The sequence below is a fragment of the Diabrotica undecimpunctata genome, chromosome 5 (assembly GCF_040954645.1).
Source record: "Diabrotica undecimpunctata isolate CICGRU chromosome 5, icDiaUnde3, whole genome shotgun sequence".
In the NCBI taxonomy this organism is placed as follows: Eukaryota; Metazoa; Arthropoda; class Insecta; order Coleoptera; family Chrysomelidae; genus Diabrotica; species Diabrotica undecimpunctata.
Genome location: NC_092807.1, coordinates 57865151 through 57886258, shown reverse-complemented (window position 1 = coordinate 57886258; position 21108 = coordinate 57865151). Strand labels below are relative to the sequence as shown.

At 33.7% G+C, this 21108-nt stretch overlaps 1 protein-coding gene across 1 annotated transcript in view; it reads right to left on the bottom strand.

The window, feature by feature from the left end:
- The window catches only part of inaF-D (trp-interacting inaF-D), a 71418-nt gene that overhangs the window by 26842 nt on the left and 23468 nt on the right, over positions 1-21108 (bottom strand). The window lies entirely within an intron of this gene.

Genomic DNA, 21108 nt, shown 5'->3' with positions numbered 1-21108 from the left:
GATGGCCCTATAATCAAACGATTTATCCTGAGGAATATCCTGAAACCTAGGAAAGTTATGGAAACGTTATAAGTTATAATATATCAAGAAATACACTTCCAAATGAATAACCAAAAAGCATGTGTTTAATATTTTGCAAAAATCTATCGAGTGGCACCAAAAGCGATTGGAAGAGGCCAGAACTCGTAGCTGAAAGACCTGAGGAGATGGTTTGACTGCTCATCCACAGAAACAGAAAAGTTAGAAAATTCAGAAAAAAAAATAGTCAATGAAGGATCGGAATCGATGCCTGATATATCAACAGACGAAATAAGGAACGCACTGAAGAAAATAAAAAGAAATAAAGCGCCGGGAGAAGATAATATCTTTATCGAAGAAGTAAAGGTTAGAGGAGACAGACTTTTAGAGAATATAAAGAAATTGTTCAACTTATGTCTGCACCAAAGTGAAACACCTACAAGATAACACAGTGCACTTGTCATTTTATTATATAAAACGGGTGATCCAACAGATCTCGAGAATGACCGACTATAAGCCTGTTTAACCACCTCTACAAGTTATTCGCAAGAATAATAACCAATAGACTGGAAACAAAATTAGACTTTTACCAACCTAAGAAACAGGCAGGTTTTAGAATAACTGGCATCAACGTCCACATCCACTGCATAAAAGGGATTATAGAAAAATCCTTCGAATACAACCGACCATTGTTCCTAGCTTTTGTAGACTTTTGAGACGATACGATATAAATTAACAGCGAAATGAGCGCGTTGAAGGAAAATCGCATAGATTATTGGTACTCCAAACTGATCGCGACTATATACAATAATAATCAGGCAAAGAGACACGTTTTCTTATAAAACTGTTTAGCACAGTTCTGGAATATGCTCTCAAAAAATTAGAGTGGGGCGTCAAAGGAATAAATGTCGGTGTCGAAATGCTCTTCCACCTATGATTTGCGGAAGACATTGTTGTGATAACAGATAAATTAAAAGAGATTGAAACTATGCTTAATGAGTTAAATGCCGCCTATAATGAAATTAGTTTGACCATAAATTTTGGAAAGACAATACATGACAAATCTGGTACCAAGCGAAAATCCAAGAGACTGCAACGAAGTAGGATTAATTCATAAATATGAATACTTAGGTTATAAAATCCAAATTGGTAAGGACAACCAAACTGCTGAACTGCAAAGAAGAATCACTTTAGGCATTTTCAAGAGCAACATGCCAAATTATTTGAAAAAGAAAACGTTCGACTAATGTGTGCATCCAGTCATGACTTACGGCACCAAAACACATTCCTTTACCCAGGTTACAACAAACAAACTCAGAGTAGCCCAAAGGCGAATGGAATGCTAACTACTTGGACTGAATCTCAGAGACAGAGTTAGAAACGAAAAAATAAGAACAGGGACAGGCGTTACAAAGGAATTCCAAACTTTTACAATGTTTTAAACAAAAATAGAAAAGTTTAATGCAGTGAATAATCCATCCATCTAATGACACTAACGCCCAAATCCAGCCTTGGCCTCCTTCAACAGGCTTCTCCAATCGTTTCGATTTACCGCTGTTCTTTTCTATGAACGCGTTTCCAGGTAGTTCCTGGCATCCTCATCGACTTCGTCTTCCCATCTCTTTTTACGTCTTCCAACAGGTCTTTTTCCCTGCATTCTTGCATTTAGTAATTTTCTGGTGATTCTATTCTCATGCATCTAATTCTAAATCCTCCCATACATAGAGACATAAGGTCACTAATACATCGTCATTCCAAAATGATGAGAAAATCACAGCAAAATTTGACTTTATATTTTTTTAAGAATTAGAAGAATATTATAATCGCTTATTAAATATTGAAAGAGCTATATAATCACATAACTTTTATAAAAGTTAATATTTTCGATTTCTATTACAATATATTGTCTGCATATTTTGAAAAATATATTACGTCGTTTATTCTATTTGCAACTGCATAAACTATTTTATTTTCTTGTCAATAAAACTCACAAATATGTGCACGAACGCAAGTGATAATATTTGCAATCGATAACTTTCGTAAAACCTATTAACCATAACGATGTTTACCAGAAAACTAAAAATAAAATTCCGATATATTACTTGAATATGATTAGTCTTTTTTTATGCATAAAAACTTAAGCATATACATATATGTAAAATATCATATATTAGGAAATTACTACAACTAAGAAAGTGTCCGTCAGGACATTTCTTATAATAGACCAACTAAAATGTGGACACGAAAAGAAGCATATTACACAATAGGTTAAAACAAAAGTAATGCGAGTAAGGGATTATTAAAACATTATATACTTTCGACTTATTTGTTGCTAATAGAGACGTGACGTTAAAAGGGTTAAAATAACCCATTTACTTTAATCAAGTTCCAATTCAATGTATGTGAAAATCAATCAATGTGAAAATGTGATTCAAATTACCAAATACTCCACAAATCGTGTAGTTTTCGTTTGGAACAATCTTCATTTAACTTCAATATGACTTTGTGGTACTTGTTTGAATAATCTCGACGGATTAGTGACTTCTTAATTAAAACTCCTTACAGTAATAAGTTCATCTATACCCATAATTATCAGCAAGTATTCCTACTTCTGTACTTGACTTAGTTAGAAGATTTACATATTCATTATCCCGTAAACCTATGTATGCCTTTACCCATTGTAACATTTTCGTTTTACCTCGTATATAATAAAACACCGAAAAAGACTCTTAATCTTTTTGCGCCTCTGAGATTGATAATATAAACATTTTTAGTCGGTTTAGAATGGACAGTGCTCTTTCTTTTGATCTTTACCCCCCCAGATATTTACGCAGAAAATAAACAGGAATCTTTTCGTTTATGTTTATACCGATTTTTGGAGGATGATGTCACTACTTGGTGGACCGGCTGCCACAGCAGTCGATTTCATTGTTTGAGTCCGGATTTTGTCGTCGGAAATTCGTTAGTGTAGCAGTTAAAGAGAACAAATTTGGGTCTGCATGGTGAAACATCGCGAAGAGTTTTAAAAACCAGCAAATTTTCGCTTAATTCGATGAGTTTTAGGAGAGCTTTCAAGGGATCTGGTAACAGCCTTTCTGAGAGCTAAGTGGGCCTACATGGTTTTGAGTGAAAAATAAGTAAAAAAGTAAAGTTCGTGTAACCTTCTGGCTAAGGTCTAGTGTTAGGGTTTTCAGGTAGCGCAAGCGCCCCTAACATGACTTAACGACTACTTTCGTAGCCGGGACCGACGGTTTTACGTGCCCTCCGAAGAACGGTGGCAGCTCAGTTAAAATAGACATTGAAAATTTTGACGGTGCTGATATTCGAAACCTCTAGCTTGTTAAGCCAGTAACATAGCCACTGAGCTACGACTGCCACCGTAAAAAATAAGTAGCCGAGTTTAAAGAATACATATTGTTATCATCTAGGATAACCTCAAGCCCAGTTTGATGTTTGACCTCTCCCAAGATTTGTCAGCCTCCATTTTGTGTCTCGTATTGGTCGGATCTAGATCGTTTGAAGTTTGTGGGGGACAGTGTTTTTTGTATTCAAACCTAAGGTAACAAACTTTTTTTGATAATTTCAAAAGAAATAATTAGCCAGTGAAGCGATTGGTTTTGTTAAATTTTTCTAAATAAACATTTATCTTTAATATACTAAGATTTGCTCTCATTTCAGTTTAAAGGTTTATAAATAAATATAAATTTATGGAATATAATTAATAATTCAGAAAAGTTTGGTATTTCATTTCGACATATGACAACTAGTATATCCTTTCTTATTTTAATATTATATATCTTAATTTTAAAGTCTGTTTGGTTAGAAAGTTTAATGTAACATTTGTTGATAACTATAGTTTCAATTCCGTTTTGTTAGAAGGTTCAACTTATGTACAATAAACATAAATATGCAATTTTTTTCTTAAACTTGGAGTTCAAAGTTATTTCTTTTAAAAAGATATTTACCCTTAAAGCTTTTTAGGAAAGAAAAACCTTTCTTTCCAAACAACGAAGATTTTTTTAAACGGCGTCATATTTTAAATAGTTTAAGAATCTTCTTGTGTAGTGTTGCCCAGGACATCTCTGTAAGTGTTTTTTGATTTTTTTTTCGTCGTACAAAGTCCTTCCAGTCCTTCCCAAATAAAGGAATCCTTGTTTACGGCTCAGCTCTCCAACCAAAACACGAGTAGCCATTCGCAAACGTTTCAATTTATTTGCTTACCCTATCTCCAAGTCCAGTCCCCCTTTTTAACCCCTAATAAGCAAAATCATAATTGTTACACCATACAAATCTAATTTCCTTTTTAATCAATGTTAGTTCTTGAACCAGTTTTTAAATTTTTAATTATATGAGGATTACTTAGTAAACAAGGAGTTTCATAGACACACTCAAGGATACATTCATAGAGACTGTAATGATGTTAACTCAGATAAAGAATCATCTACAGTAACTGCTTCATTATAATTAGATTTTTTAAAATAGTTTATAGTCTCGTATATTGTTCCTGATTCTGCACTGAAAATTGAAAACTCTGTTCCAGATTCTATCTTAGAGGCATCGCTATAAATTATTAGGCTATTTTGCCAGTTGTCAAGTAAGAAAGATATGATATTTTTTTGTAAAACATTAATCTTTTGGAACCAGAATGAAAAATCCTGTGTATCTATCAGGTGATAAAAGTGATTTTTTTTTATTTAACTTTACGTGTCTCGACAACTAATGGACATCGACACATGGACTAAAAACAATATTTACAATATTTGTTAAAATTTTATAAGTTTTGGTACTGTTATTCTATATACAATATTTTGTATTCCATTATATAAGTTACGGTCTCTCAAAAAATCAATTAAAGAGTTCATTAATCCAGGTGAATTAAGGATATCATATAAGGGTACCACTAATATGCTGACTTCGGACGGAACTGAAAGTACTGCATTCAACGAGAACATGCTATATGGAAAGGCGTGTGTTGATAGCGCTCACAAAGTGGTGGATTGCCGGACTCATGAGGTCCATGCGTCAAGTACGTCAAGTACAACCATACGTGCGTCAAGTGTGACTCATTAATTTTATTCTAATTATTGCTTTGTTTCTTCGTTTTTGTATAGAAATATAAGGAGACCGTATTTTTAGTTAAATTTGGTGTAATTTGGATGTGCTTTTACTCCATTAATCGTGCCAATTTTCAAATACCGATTGCTTGAATATATATTTTAGGTCTTGATTTAGCTGTATTCTTTCGACTTTCGAGGTTCGGATAATTGGCTTTTTTTCGTTGCTTGATCCGTTTTTTCATTACCAGTGACATCTACATGTGAAAGGACCCAGATTATAGAGACTCAGGCGCTCGAAGTTAAGAGCTGGTGACAGCGATTGTGTACATCATTAACTATTGGGTGTTGTCAGCTTAATGTTCTTAGTGAGTGAATCGATGGCAGTGAGTCGGTGCATATGGCTATGCGTTTTCTGCTTTTTGATGTGACTTCTAGATCTTTACGTATTCATTGTCACATATGACAACGTTGATTTACGTTCCATAAACCAGTACATTCTACACACCTGGGTATTTTGCATCTTATTTTTGGGGAAGTTGCTGATTGTTAAGGATTACTGGTGGAGAGTCTCTGCGGTTTGTAAACATAACAATTACCGACTTACTTTCATTTACTTTGATGTTCCATTGCTTTAGCCACTGCTGAATATCATTTAGCATTCTCTGGAGTCGATGTGAAGCAATAATTGGACTATAGTGTAATGTCAAAATGGCGGTATCATCAGCGTATGTGGCTATGGTGGAGTTAACTGTCATGGGTTAGTCGGCAGTGTATAAAAGGTACAGAACGAGTCCAAGCACACTGCTCTGAGGAACTCCAGCTTGGACTGGACGGACGCTAGAGTATTCTTCATATTTAGTCACAAAGAATTGTCAGTTTTGTAGGTAGGATTGGAAAATCAGGAAATGGTTAACAGGTAGAAGTTTTCTGATTTTATAAAGGATGCCAGTATGCCAGATTTTATCAAATGTTTGGGAAATGTCTAAAAATGACGCCTAAAAATTTATCTTCAAGGTCTTGATTTATCTTTTTTGTTACATGACGTATTTATTCGATATTGCGTGTTGCGGTCTGAAACCGAATTGATGATTTGGTATTATCTAGAGATTTTTCAATATGGGTTCTAATTTTAGGAGCAAGAACTTTTCAAGTAGTTTTTCTGGAATTGACAACAGATTAATTGGAGGTTTGGAGGTGAGTATAACTTTCGCTAGTTTCCACTGTGTCGGAAAGTGACCGGTCGTTAGAACGAAATTATAAATTTCTGTTAAAAGCTTTAGCCCTTTGGTAAAGTAATTCTTTAAGTATTGTAGATGGTAATTTTAATGAGATCATGACCAATAGACTTCTTTGGGTTAATTTAGTGTTAATGGTTTCTTTGACTTGGTTGATTTTAAAATTTTCAAGTGGGATTTCAAGCTGGAATGGACTTTCCAGGAGGTTATAAATATGATCGATTGTCTTCCTCAAGGTTCAGTCTCGAGGGATGTGGGTGAAACACGCTGGATAACTGGCTACCAAACGTTTCAGCCTTTTTCTGGTTAATTCCAGTTGCCATTTTCCATACGGATTGGGGGGATTAGGAGTTGGGATTTATTAATTTTTTTCTAGCCTTCCATAGTAAGTATTCTGTTGACTCGGTCACCGGTAGGTTTCGAAGATAGTTGTGAATGCCCAAATTCTTGTAATTGTTAAGAGTTCTTATCAATTTCATCATTGCTCTGGTAAGAATTGCCTTATTGCGTGGTGACCTTATTCTTTGCCAGATTTTTCTAAGTCTCCTGTTGTTAGCGATTTCATCTTTACCAGGCTTCATCATAGTAAGGATTTTTTGGAAAGATTGATGGCGTATTTTCTTCCAATATATTCCAATATATTATTTCCCAATGAATTCTTCTGCTGCTTTTCTGATACATTTATTAAACTGTTCAACATCCGTTTCATCATTGTTTTGAAAAACAGTTTCGTTACCTCGATCCTTAACAGCTGTGCTGAATAGTTCCAAGTTATCTTTTGATATATTCCATTTGCTCTGAGTAATAGATGGTTTAACTTTCTTATTGATGATGAAGATAGGGAAGTGATTGCTGTCATAGAGACTATAAAGTGTGTATCAGGTACGAAGAGGAGCTGTCTTAGGATCACTAATGCTGAGGTCAATTAAAGAGAAGAAACCAGCCTGGGTACGAAAACACGTACTAGTTTCTGTGTTTAAAAGGTTAACATTAATGATAATATCCTCAATAATCTTACCTCTACCAAACATATTTTTACATCCCGATCTGGATTGTGACCTATGGGTGTTAAAATTTTCCAAAAGAATGAATGGAGTTGGGAGTTGGTTAATGAGATTTGAAATATCAGCTCTGGCGAGATTACAGTTAGGAGGAATATAAATATTGCATATGACAATTTTGTTGGGATACCATGCAGTTATGGTTACAGCTTCTAGGGTCGCGTTTAACGAAAATTCTTGGTGAAAAACATCATTTGAAATCAAAATGGAGGATCCGCCGTTAGCTTTTAAATAGCTAGAGTAGTTTTAAGATAGGAGTTGTGTGTTGCATTAAAATTAGTCTATTGTAAGTAGAGAAAGTCATGACAGTGATCTGATATTAATTGTTGTAAACGTTTTAAACGGGAAAAAACCAGTCACAATTCCACTGAATCAATGGGAATATTTTTACTGATTAATAAATTGACTTTTGAGATTATTGAGATTGGGATACGTTAGAGTTACTGTCTTTCTAACTTATGTCATGAGACAATATCGATACTAGATACACTTTCGGCTTCATCAGGTTCCAGCTGGCGTTTAATTTTTTTATTTATACGTGTAATGCGGTATAGAATTGATCTTTCTTGGAGAGATGGGTCAGAGACTGATTTCCATAGGTGTGTTTGTCCTTTGTTTCTTCCTTTTTTCTTTATGTTTTTGTCATGGTGTGTGTGACTGACATGCTAACGGTATCATTCAGAGATTTATTTTATTCGTTGCCGTCGAAACTAGCGAGCGACCTCGTTTAAGGTCTGGTTTTTGTACAGTAATTGTGTCATGTATCTGCAAGAAGGGCCAAGCTAGAAGTACCTGTCCACTGCGTGTTATCTAGTAGAAGGATTAAGTTCATGGATGGTTCGCAATTTGATTTTGAAATTTGGGATAAATTAACTGTTGGAGGATTAGAGCAAAACGCTCAATTTTATCTGCTGATAAAAAAATCTGTTTTCATTACCGTAATATCACGATTCTTTTGGTGGGTGAAATTATTCTGCGAATATTTAGGCCAATGTCCCCTATCTGAATATTTGGATGCGATTTTAATAACTGTTCAGTTGTAGCATCTCCTATAGTTTTAACGTAGTCCTGTAAATTAATGGGTACATCTGCGTGTAATACTATCTCTTTACATTTAAATGTACAGGGTGATTCACGTCCAGCGTAGTCCATCATCTTTATTTTTAAAGAAACATCCTGTATATTTTTGTTTTTAAAAGCTCCTTTAACAACCTGAATTTAACGAACTATATTATCTAGGGTATATTATTAATATTATAATTTAATTAATATTTAATTAAATAATTAATTTTCTAAAATAAGAACAAAAAAATTTATTCCATTAGTGGTTTCCACACCCAACAATTTCAAAATTGTACATTTGAATTGATGTTTAAAAGCGCACATTTATATTTAAAAGTTAACGTGATCATCGTTTTTATTAATGTTTTAAAATAAGGACACAAACAATTTTATTCCGTAAGTGGTTTTTACTCTGTATAAGTATTTATTCATAATATTAAAGTGTTTGTAGTTGCTAATTAGACATTTTGTGTTTGTCTATTTTTCATTCGAAATTTATGTTAATCCTTTAACGTTTTATTGTTTCTAATTAAGCGAAAAAGCAAAAAAGGATCTATGACATGACAGTTCCGAATAAACTAAACAAATCTAATATCTAAGTGCCAATGGGGTTTAGTATGCAATTGTATGTCCTCTCGCTACGTTTTTTTTGTTTTATGGTACGTAGAATCGATTTTTCGAGAGTACCAGGTTGAAAACCCGGCAGATAATTTGTTATTAACAATTTAATTATTTAAATGATTGTATGTCCTTTATAAATATTTAATTTTACCAAAATGAAAATTGTTCCTTTGGAAAAAATGAACAAAATGGCATTTGGTAAACTTTGATCTGATTGTTAGAACCAGAGTTATAATAAATTTTAAGAAAAACAATTGCAAAATAGGCATTAGATGGGCTTTTCCAAGTATAACTCAGCTTTCATACTTACGATTAACTTTCAAAACCTTCCGTTTTAAAGGTAATTGTTTTAGCTTTAAAATAAACGTGCAAAATTACGTTATTTTTTAAAGACTTTTAGTAAATGTTTCTATGTTAATTTTTGACCAAGATATGGAACTTTTAATAACGCGCTCTGAGATGGACGGTCAGCTTGTAGCGAAAACAGGCGCGCGTAAATCAAGTTTCAATATCTCGGCAAAATATTAACATAAAAACATTTATCAAAACTTAAATTGTTCGCTTTGAAATGTTGTACAACTTCCATCAACCAAACTGTCAACGTTTAGGGCTCAATTGTGTTTAAAACTCTTATAAACAAATGAATTTTCCACTTTTTACCAAAAATTTTAACTATGTACTTTTTTATTTATAATGATAAAGTAATATGCATGTCTAAATCTACATAGATTTTACGTATGTATTGATTTTTATTCGCTGCGAGCTGACCGTTTGTCTCAAAACGCGTTTTAAAAGTTCCATATCATGGTGAAAAATTAACATAGAAGTACGAAAATGGTTGCGTTTCGATTTAATTTGAGTTTCTTACCACTCCCTAACACGTGTTTCTGGGTCTACCCGTCATCAGAGAGAGTTTGTAAGAAAACTCAAACCAAACCAAAACGCACCGACTACTCTGGCAATTATAGAAAAAATAATTACCAGAGTATGCTACTAGAGACATCTAGTGATGAAAGATGAAGTTAAATGTGTCGATAGCAATTAAAGTAAATTGTATACTCACGCTTAATCAAGCCATTAAGAGCGATGCTGGGAATATTTATATTCCACTATGCATCAACAATTTACCCTTATAAATTACCATCTTTCTTGTAGTCATTGCGTCGAGTAAGAACGATAAATATACGAAAATGGTTGCGTTTCGATTTAATTTGAGTTTCTTACCACTCCCTAACACGTGTTTCTGGGTCTACCCGTCATCAGAGAGAGTTTGTAAGAAAACTCAAACCAAACCAAAACGCACCGACTACTCTGGCAATTATAGAAAAAATAATTACCAGAGTATGCTACTAGAGACATCTAGTGATGAAAGATGAAGTTAAATGTGTCGATAGCAATTAAAGTAAATTGTATACTCACGCTTAATTAAGCCATTAAGAGCGATGCTGGGAATATTTATATTCCACTATGCATCAACAATTTACCCATATAAATTACCATCTTTCTTGTACTCATTGCGTCGAGTAAGAACGATAAATATACGAAAATGGTTGCGTTTCGATTTAATTTGAGTTTCTTACCACTCCCTAACACGTGTTTCTGGGTCTACCCATCATCAGAGAGAGTTTGTAAGAAAACTCAAACCAAACCAAAACGCACCGACTCAGAAACACGTGTTAGGGAGTGGTAAGAAACTCAAATTAAATCGAAACGCAACCATTTTCGTATATTTATCGTTCTTACTCGACGCAATGAGTACAAGAAAGATGGTAATTTATATGGGTAAATTGTTGATGCATAGTGGAATATAAATATTCCCAGCATCGCTCTTAATGGCTTGATTAAGCGTGAGTATACAATTTACTTTAATTGCTATCGACACATTTAACTTTAACATAGAAGTATTTACCAAATCTAAAACTATTTGTTTTCAGTTAATATATAACTTCCATTAGCCAGATTTTCAAAGTTTATAGCTTAATTTTGTTTAAGTTTCTTATAAACAAATTACAAACAAAGCAGTAAATAATGTTCACTCTTCGAGGTACTCGAGTCAAATCCTCAATACTCAACTTTGAATTAGTGAGTATATAAGTGAATCTGTTGAAATTCTTCATCTAAAGATGGGAGTTTTTCTTTCGCCCATATATTTGTCAGTTAGATCTTGAGTATGAAGGTAAGATATTCCGTGGAAAGCTTCTCGCTTAAATTGAAATAAATATGCATAAAAATAAATAATAGATGAGATGAAATACACTATTCAATTAAGCAGTTTGTCTACTAAACAAGATAATTCGCCACAGATAGAGATTTTATATTGCCCTGTTAATAAAGTCAACACTGATTTCTATAGGAATTGTTCCTACAAAAGTAAGTAAGTAAGCAAGTAAACCCTAGCGTTAACTTCATCTGTAATAGATGCAACTTTATTAGAAAGCGGACGAACTGCATATTCTGCCATGAAACATACTATTCCATAAAACACCAGCTTGCAACATCGCCAAAAACAGCGCAATAGCGAAGATTTTACAGGTATGGGAATTAATTGTTTGGGACGAATATATGATGGGCTACAAGAGGTCATTGGAGACACTGGACGAAACTATGAAAGATATTCGTGACAGTCAAAACATTTTTGGTGAAGCCATAATTTTATTACCAGGTGTTTTTCCTCAGACTCTTCCAATTACTTCCCGATCAACTACTGAGGCGAACTAAACTTATGCGTAAACTCACAGATTTCTGTTACTTTACAGACTCTTTAAACAGCAGCTTAGTCGGTGTATATTTCCAGGCCTAGTGCAACAGTTAAATAACTATATTTGACTGAGTGAATTACCAATATTCGTGGCAAAAATATACAGGTGTCGATGATCTTAACGCGACCATTCACAATTTTCTTCCAGGAAAGTTGTTTTTGTTCAAATCAGTTGAAAAATTATAAACCAGAATGACGTTAGTCAACTATTCTACAGAGTTTCTGAATTCATTGGAATTGCCTGGACTCCCTCCTCACAATTTACAATTAAAAGTAGGATCAGTTATCATTATGCTGCATACGATTATTTAACTTCGACTGTGCAGTGGAATAAAACTAACTGTTAAAATCTAATGAATAATGTCATGGAGGCAACAATAATTAAGGGAAAGTACAACTCAGAGGATGTCTTGACCCCGCGTATATCGATGATTCCAACGGACTTACCATTTGATTTTGACCGTCTGTTTTTTTGCAACGAAACAGTTCATCTTGTTTTATAAAAAATATTTTGAGTATTGTTTGGTTTTCTGTTAATTTTTACTCATTGAACTTTAACATATTATTTAATTTTAAGGCTATACGATAAGTCCGAACAAACTTCGTCCGTCCTAACTTGTCAAGATTGTCATTTCAATCAGTTGCTTTCATCAGGTCCTCGTAGATACATCGTCTCAGGACCAGCAACTTCACGTGAGGTCATCCGTCGGCATGTTACCAAATCCACTGGTAATTTTAACATCATAGAATGTATCACCATATAATGTAACCCAAATTTAAAAAACAATTTTTAATGGGTTTTTACCCACATATTTAGTGGCTCAATACATGTATACCCATCTAGTGAGTATTAACCACATTTTGTATTAACCTTGGTCAAAATTTAAATCTCACGTTCTTTTTAATTAAGTGGTTATATACTTTTTAGGTACACTGATGATGAAATATGGATTCCGAAAACGTATTGTGATATAGCCCGATTCATCATCATCATCATCATCCTGCCTCAAGAGTCCACTGCTGAACATAGGCCTCTTCCTCATGTTTCCAACCCCGTCTATCTTGCGCCGCTCTTATCCAGTTTTTATTGAGTCTTCTTAAATCGTCAGTTCATCTTGTAGGTGGTCGACCGACGCTTCTCTTGTCTTCCCTTGGCCTCCATTCCAATAACCTCTTTGTCCATCGCCCATCTGTCATTCTGGCTATGTGTCCTGCCCATCTCCATTTTAGTCTGGCTATCTTCTCGATGATGTAAGTCACTCCGGTTCTTCTCCTGATGTCTTCGTTGGTTATTCTGTCTCGCAGAGTAATTCCTAACATGGACCGCTCCATTCTTCTCTGCGTGACTCTCAGTTTGGTAGCTGCTGCTTTTGTTAAGGTAAGTGTTTCTGCTCCGTACGTCAAGACTGGGAGGACGCACTGCTCAAATACCTTTCTCTTTAGGCATGTGGACAGCTCACTTTTAAAAGTTTCTCTCAGTTTTCCAAATGCTGCCCACCCAAGGCCGATTCTTCTCTTCAGTTCATGAGTCTGGTTATCCCTGCCAATCATAATTTCATGTCCCAGGTATTTATATCTATCTACGAGTTCTATTTCTTTCCCACCAATACTGATGTTCTGGTTGGGTACCAAATTGGTCATGATTTTTGTTTTCGAGATATTTATATTTAAACCTACACTTTCTGTAGCCACAACGAGTTCCTGTACCATCTCTCTTGCTATACCTAGATCTTCAGCTATTATAAGTATATCATCGGCGAAACGTAAGTTGTTTAGATATTCTCCATCTATTTTTATTCCCTTTGTCATCCAATCCAAATTCTTAAAAGCATGTTCTAGCACCGTATTAAAAAGTTTAGGTGACATTGGGTCTCCTTGTCTAACCCCCCGTTCTATTTTTATGCGATTACTGTTAGTATGTAATCTGACAGTGGTTGTTGCCTGCAGGTATATTTTGTATAATAATTTAGTATATCTATAATCTAGCCTGCATTCTTTAAGCGCCTGTAATATTTTGCTTAGCTCAACTGTGTCAAAGGCTTTGTGAAAATCGATAAATATTAGAACTAGAGGTTTATTGTATTCCACTGCTTTCTCTATTAGGGTTTTTATACTTTGTAGATGGTCATTTGTTCCGTAACTTTTTCGGAATCCTGCCTGTTCCCTTAGTTGATAAGTCTCTAATTTTCTTTCCATTCTCTTAACTAGTATTCGCGTAAACAACTTATTATAAGCCTGATTGGGTTTTTTAAATTATATACCTTTTATAAAGGATTTTTAATAAAAAAAATTTTTAAATTGATAAAATCTAAAATTAAATATAAAAGGTACAATATTTCGAAATTTGTAATTCTTCGAAGAATTGTAATACGCAGATTTAAACCTTATGCAGGATGGAATTTGAAATACGTGAATTAAAACTTTATAGATTTTTTGGATCGTCATATACCCGTTTATTAGACATAAAATCCCATTCAGTAGGATCTACGGAGGAGTATTACCAAGTCGCAAGCCCCTATCTCTTGCCTATTAAAATCTCGGATACAGCAGCAAGGAATATTTCGTAACAGTAACAAATAAAGTACTCATGTAGTTAAAAGTTTCTTCTATTGCTCTTGTATGTTACATTTATTCATTGGTAAGCTGTTTACTTTTATAGCGACCATCAAATTTAAAAGCGACATCTTAAGTATTCTAAGTAATTATAATTCTAAAAAAATTTATTTAAAAATTCCTTTATAAATAGTATAATATTAAAAACATTATCGGGCTACATCACAGAACGTTTTCTGAATTAATATTCCATCATCAGTGCTATCTAGATGTACATGTTTTAAGTCACTGAACACATGAGTAAAAACCCTTTAAATGTTGTTAAATTAACTTTGAGTTACATTATTTAACTTTATAAACTAAGATGTTTAAGTTCTTCTTCTTGTAGTTTCTTCTCCTATCGGAGGTTGGCTATCATCAGTGCTATCCGTACCTTATTGGCGGCTGCTCTAAAAAGATCTACTGAGCTGCAACTATACCACTCTCTTAGGTTTCTCAGCCAGGAAATTCTTCGTCTTCCTATGGATCTTTTACCCTTGATTTTACCTTGCATTATGAGCCTTAATATCTCATATTTCGCACCTCTGGTAATGTGAAATAAATATTCCAGCTTTCTTGCTTTGATGTGCTTTATGACCTCGCAATCATTTTGTAGCCTTCTTAACACTTCTGCATTTGTAACTCGTTGTTACTCAAAGTTAATTTAACAACATTTAAAGGGTTTTTTAGCCATGTACTTAGTGGCTTAAAACATGTACATCCAGATACCACTGATGATGGAATATTAATTCCGAAAACGTTCTGTGATGTAGCCCGATAGGGTTTTTAATATGAGGCGTTCAGAACCATAGTGGATCATGTCCATAATACATAAGTCAGAGATATTTAGAGTTAAAGTTAACAAGCTCTCCACTATTACATAATACACTAACGAACCGAATCTAAGTGAAAACTTCTTATGTAATATGTAGTTTAAATAATTAAAATATGTGTAATATTAAATAAGTAACCTTTTGGAAATAATTAAAGCTCTTGGAAAAAATTGGACTTGATCCATTATTACTCTGAAATATTGGTGAAATAAAAATGGATTAAAAACGAAGTATGACAAAACTAGAATTTTACTTGCAAAAAATAATAACAAATAATAAAAAACTTATTACAACAATGTTCAATAATACTCTCACAGCTTAAGTGGCATTAATTTTAATCATCATAGACCAGTTCATGATCGTCTATGTCTTCTTCTTCACCCTGTTGCTTGTTTCGTGAACGGGTTTCTGTGTTGATGCAGAGATTTTTAAAATGATAGTGTGTGACTGGTGGCAGATATGGGAGGAGAGACAGCATGTCCTTTTTCTTTGCTTCTGTCACGAGTCTAGGTGTGGAGTACAGATGACTTTGACTACCACTGAATTTTCAGACATTTGTTTTGGCCATCGAGACAGTAAAAAACGAAAAATCTTCATTCAGCGTAGATTTGTACTTCAAAACCAAAGGATCTTCTCTCTCGTACATCATACAGCTAATTTCTAACCACTTCGCAGGTGCTCTATCACTATCTTTTGTTTCTATTTAGAAGTACATCTTCTATGTTCTTTGTCGACACAATGTTGCTCCTTTTTATGTTAGTTACTTCAAAAGGTATTGTCAATTTTGAAGTTTTTATTACATCAATCCAGTCGTCTGGCCCAAAGATTTTCTGACAGCCTTTTCAATAACCCCAAAATATCAGTCGTTTGGCAAAAAGGAGTGGCCGGATACAAGAAACTTGTGATCTATCGTTCTTATGTTTATGTAAGGATCGTGAACAAGATTTAGTAACGAGGCAGGCACTTTAAAATTTCTGTTTTGTCCTGTACATGAATCTGAATAGAGAGTTACGTGGTTATGATTTTTGTCATGTTTTCTCAGATGCATGGTCAATATTGAAGATACTTCCTGAGATCCTCTACCACCATCTGTTTCGTCCCACACATACATAAAGCCGTTTTTTTGTTGAAGGAATGAATTCCTAGGTTATAGACATACATATTTCTTTTGTAATATGCAATGGATGTAGACAATTTCGGGTATAGCAGTGCTTTTTAGAGGTCAAAAGTATCAACATAGTGTTCATCTGATGCGTCATCACTGCACGATTTTAGTACATCTCGAGCTTGTTTTGCTTTTGCTAAATGAACATTTTGCTCAACAATAAGTGAATTGGATGTCTCAGGTTCAGTTGATCACATTTGGCTAATTCCGATTCTGTAGACGAGTGTGGTTCTGGAGGTTTATAATTATCAGGAAATGATGCAGATAAATTATTAATGTCGTCATTTGAATCCATTTTTAATCATAAATGATCACGATAGATACACTGAGCACAATCTGACTAGTCAACTGGACTTGATCCACTCTGTCCTGAAATAATATGACACATTGTTCAGAGACATAATAAACTAACGCCATCTGTTTATTATTGCGATAACCTTGGACGTGGTTTGTTATAGCACCGAAAAGATTTCTATTTGTAGAACATAGATACACCGCTAACTTAATTTTCGTAAAAAGTGGACTTAATTCACTATGGTTCTGAATGCCTCATATAATACCTTTCATAAAGGAATTTTTAAATATTTTTTTTTTAAATTGGTAAGATTTTTATGTTGCATAAAACTCCAGCAACAAGTTGCTGGATATTATAAGAATTTAGTATCATGTACCTTTTGTTTTTTTTATATACCTAAAAGTATAATGTTTTTATTATTATTTTTATTATGTTATATTTTAATTTTCTTTAACCCTATAGAAATTAAAATGAACGATAAGGTTCTTAGAGCTTATATTCTAGTGAACGCGTGTATTCAATGCCATCATATCGTTTACGTATTTTATATCACTTGCAGGATTTCCAATAAAAATCGCCAGCAATTTCATTAAGTTACGTAAATATAGCCGATGACCTTAATTCCCATTAGGTTTCATTTATCAAATTACAGAAATCCCACTGGTTTTTAATAAAATAGATTAAGAGTACATTTACTGATCTTTCTCCTATAATAGACCTAAATAATGAAACATTTTTGCAACGTTGAATATTAACTTCCCGACGAAAATGGTGGTCTACTTGGAAATCAAAATATTGTAGAATGCAGAAAAAATGAGAATCGTAAAAGTTTTAATACATTTAAAATTCTATATATTATTACCCTAATATGGTGACATTTTTAGATATTATTTACTATCTTTAATGGAAATTAAGCACAAATTCTGTTAAAAATACGTTTTTTTCAAACGTTCACCAAACTTAAGGAGTAAGCAAAAATCAGTGATTTTTCTTATTTGTCAAAATGACAATCAATAGAAGTAACCATAGTAAGATCAAAATTATTTGCGACGTTTGAAAAAAATTAGTATGTTCTATATATATATATATATATATATATATATATATATATATATATATATATATATATATATATATATATATATATATATATATATATATATATATATATATATATATATATATAATTTAGCTCTCCAGGCCTAGAAGCCCCATGGCTTGGGTTACTATTCTTTTCCATTCTTTTCTGTTTGTTGCTTTATTTTTCCAGTTTGGTATTTTAAGTTTTTCTATGTCTTTTTCAACATCCTTCTTCCACCTGGTTTTCGGTCTGCCTTTCTTCCTTTTCCCTCCTATTCCTCCCATTAGCATTCTTTTTGGCAGTCTCGTGTTTTCCATCCTTTGGATGTGTCCCAACCATCTCAGTCTTTGTGACTTTATGATCCCTACGATATTCGGCTCTCCATACATCTCCTCTAATTCCATATTTGGTCTTTTTATCCATATACCATTCCATAATTTACCTCCAAATATTTTCCTGAGGACTTTTCTTTCCCAGACTTGCAGCAAGACTTGCTCAGCAAGTATGTTCTATTCGGGGTAAAAATGACTTTTGTGTCTCGGCTTAATGACAAACGTACAGCCTCACCACAAAAGTATCATTTTTACTCCTAATAATACTCCAGTCGCCAGAGACGAAAATGCCACCGAACTCCTAAAAATCATACGAACAAGCTGAATTTTGCCAAGAATATTAATTTTGGGATCTCAAAAAAGATGCAAAAATGTTTAAGCTTAAGAAGCTTAAAAAAGCTTCCCCCTAAAAGCCCCCTCAAAGGTGCGTAAAAGCGCAAAAAAATCGATTTACCAAGAATCTGTAAGCCATAGAAAAAATGTAGCTGAGATAATTTTAAACAGAAATGTTTATTAGCACTTTTTGTGCAGAATGAACCGTTCTCTTAGAAACAACGCTTGAAGCTACCTTCGATTTTGAATGTCAGTTACGCACGCGAAATTAATAATCAATAAAATTTGTATCAGCTCGACGGTAAAAATGCACGGGTAATTCTACACAAAAAGTGCTAATAAACATTTTTGTTCAAAATTATCTCAGCTACATTTATTATTTGAAATATTGTTTTCTACGACGTACAGATTCTAGGTAAATTGATTTTTTTCGTTTTCACCCAACTTTTATTGGGGGTTTTAAGGGGAAGCCCCGGAGTAAAAGTGGTAAACTTTTTTGCATCTTTTTTATGTTCCCAAAATTACTATTCTTGGCAAAATTCAGCTTCAAATGATTTTTAGGGGTCAACTTTCTGACGACTGGACTATAAAACTATATTATTTTGACGTTTTTACATCCATTTCGGGAATCGTTGTGAAAATAAAAATTTGTAGTATAAATATATAGTTTATTTATTCATCATCATAAGTGGCTCGACAATCCGTTGTGAATCTTGGCCTGCTCACAAAGAAGTCGACACTCCTGTCGATTCCTGGCAACTTCCCTCCTTCTTCTAACCCTTGGAATCTGTAGGTCTTCTTCCACATCATGAATCCATCTCATTCGTGGTCGTCCTCTGCTTCTTGTGCCCCCTGGTTTTGAAAATGTTAATCTTTTCGTGTATTGGTGATCTGACATCCTAGCAATGTGTCCAGCCCATCTAAGTCTCTGCACTTTAACGAATTTCACAATATCTGGATCGGTGTATAACTAATATAGTTCAAAGCTGTATCTTCGACGCCATAGCCCATTTTTATTTACGGCCCCAAAAATCTTTCTTAGAATGTTTCTTTTAAAAATACCAAGAAGTCTTTCATCATTTTGAGATAAGGTCTACGTTTCAGCCCCATATATTAAAACCGGTCTTATTAAGCTCTTGTATATATTAAGCTTTACTGCACGTTTTATATTTTTATTTTTTAAATGTTTCTGGAGACCGTGAACAGTTCTGTTTACTATTGCTATGCCTCTTTTTATTTCGTCGCTTGTCGTGTTTGTTACGTCTACTAGCGATCCAAGATATGTAATTTCTTTGACTTTGAATTTGAATTCTCTGTTGGATATTTCGAGAGTTTTTAGAAACCAAGATATATTTGGTTTTTTCCTCGTTTGACACAAGTCCTAATTCACTTGCTGCGTCCGAAAGCCTTGTAAAACACTGCACCATGTCTCTCATACTTCTTCCTACTGTAACTATATCGTTAGCTAATGCGAGAATTTGCGTCGATCTATTAAAAATAGTTCCATTCATTCTAATATTTAATTGTCTGATTGCCTTTTCCAAGGCAATATTAAAGAGGAGAAACGCCAACGCGTTCCCCTGTCTTAGTCCATTATTAATGTCAAAGAACGTAGAGTTTTCTCCTTCAATTCTAACGCATGAGCTTACGTTTTGCATTGCAAGTTGGGTCAACTTAACTAACTTAGGTGGGATCCCAAAGCCTACCATTGCATTATATAATGCAGTTCTTTTCACACTGTCATAGGCTGTTTTGAAGTCAATGAAGATATGGTGTATATCTATGTTATATTCTAGTGACTTTTCTAGAATCTGCCTATGTGCTTGAATTTGATGTATAGTTGACTTTCCAGCAGTAAATCCGCATTGATATTAACCAACAATATCCTTTGTAAAATGTTTAAGTTTTTCAAATAATACATTGCAGAAGATTTTATACGCAGATGATAATAGAGTAATGCCTCTATAGTTCTTATACTCCAGTTGATCACCCTTTTTATGCAACGGACATATTATTCCCTTCAGCCACTCTTCTGGTACCCATTAATTCTGCCATATAAGTACTATTAGTTTATGGACAGTTTATTTGTTACTGTTAATATAAGTTTTTCCGAATGTGGAATTCTAAATTTCGGATTCCCAAGTGAAAATTAAAGCGTCAAAATAAATGAATTTTCAACTGAAATTGTCGTTTTTTGTCTTTAAAGATAGCAATTCAGATTATCTTTTTGTATGTATCACCAAGAATAAATTCCAATTTATTTAGAATTATTTTTATTGTATTGATAGAAAATTTTAAAAAGAAAAAGGTAAATACAACGCCTCGCTTTAAAAAGCGGTACAGTAGGCGGTACTGTAGACTGGAACGAAGCTTTATACTGTTTTCTGTATTTTTTAAATTTAGATAATATTTTTAAAATTGAATAAATTATTTGTATTATTTATTTAGTATTTTTATATATTTTTGGAGATTTTAAAAAAATAGAAAAATTTTACATGTTGTATACCAGATTATCTCATCGCATAAATGCACTCTCCCAACTGTTTATTGTAACTGCAAATCACGAACCGCTATTTCCGTGATCCTATATTGCGGCGCTACTTCCGTGACGCTCGCCTCAACCATAAATTTTTCAAATCACTTGGTAGTCTCCAAAAGTGTTTGC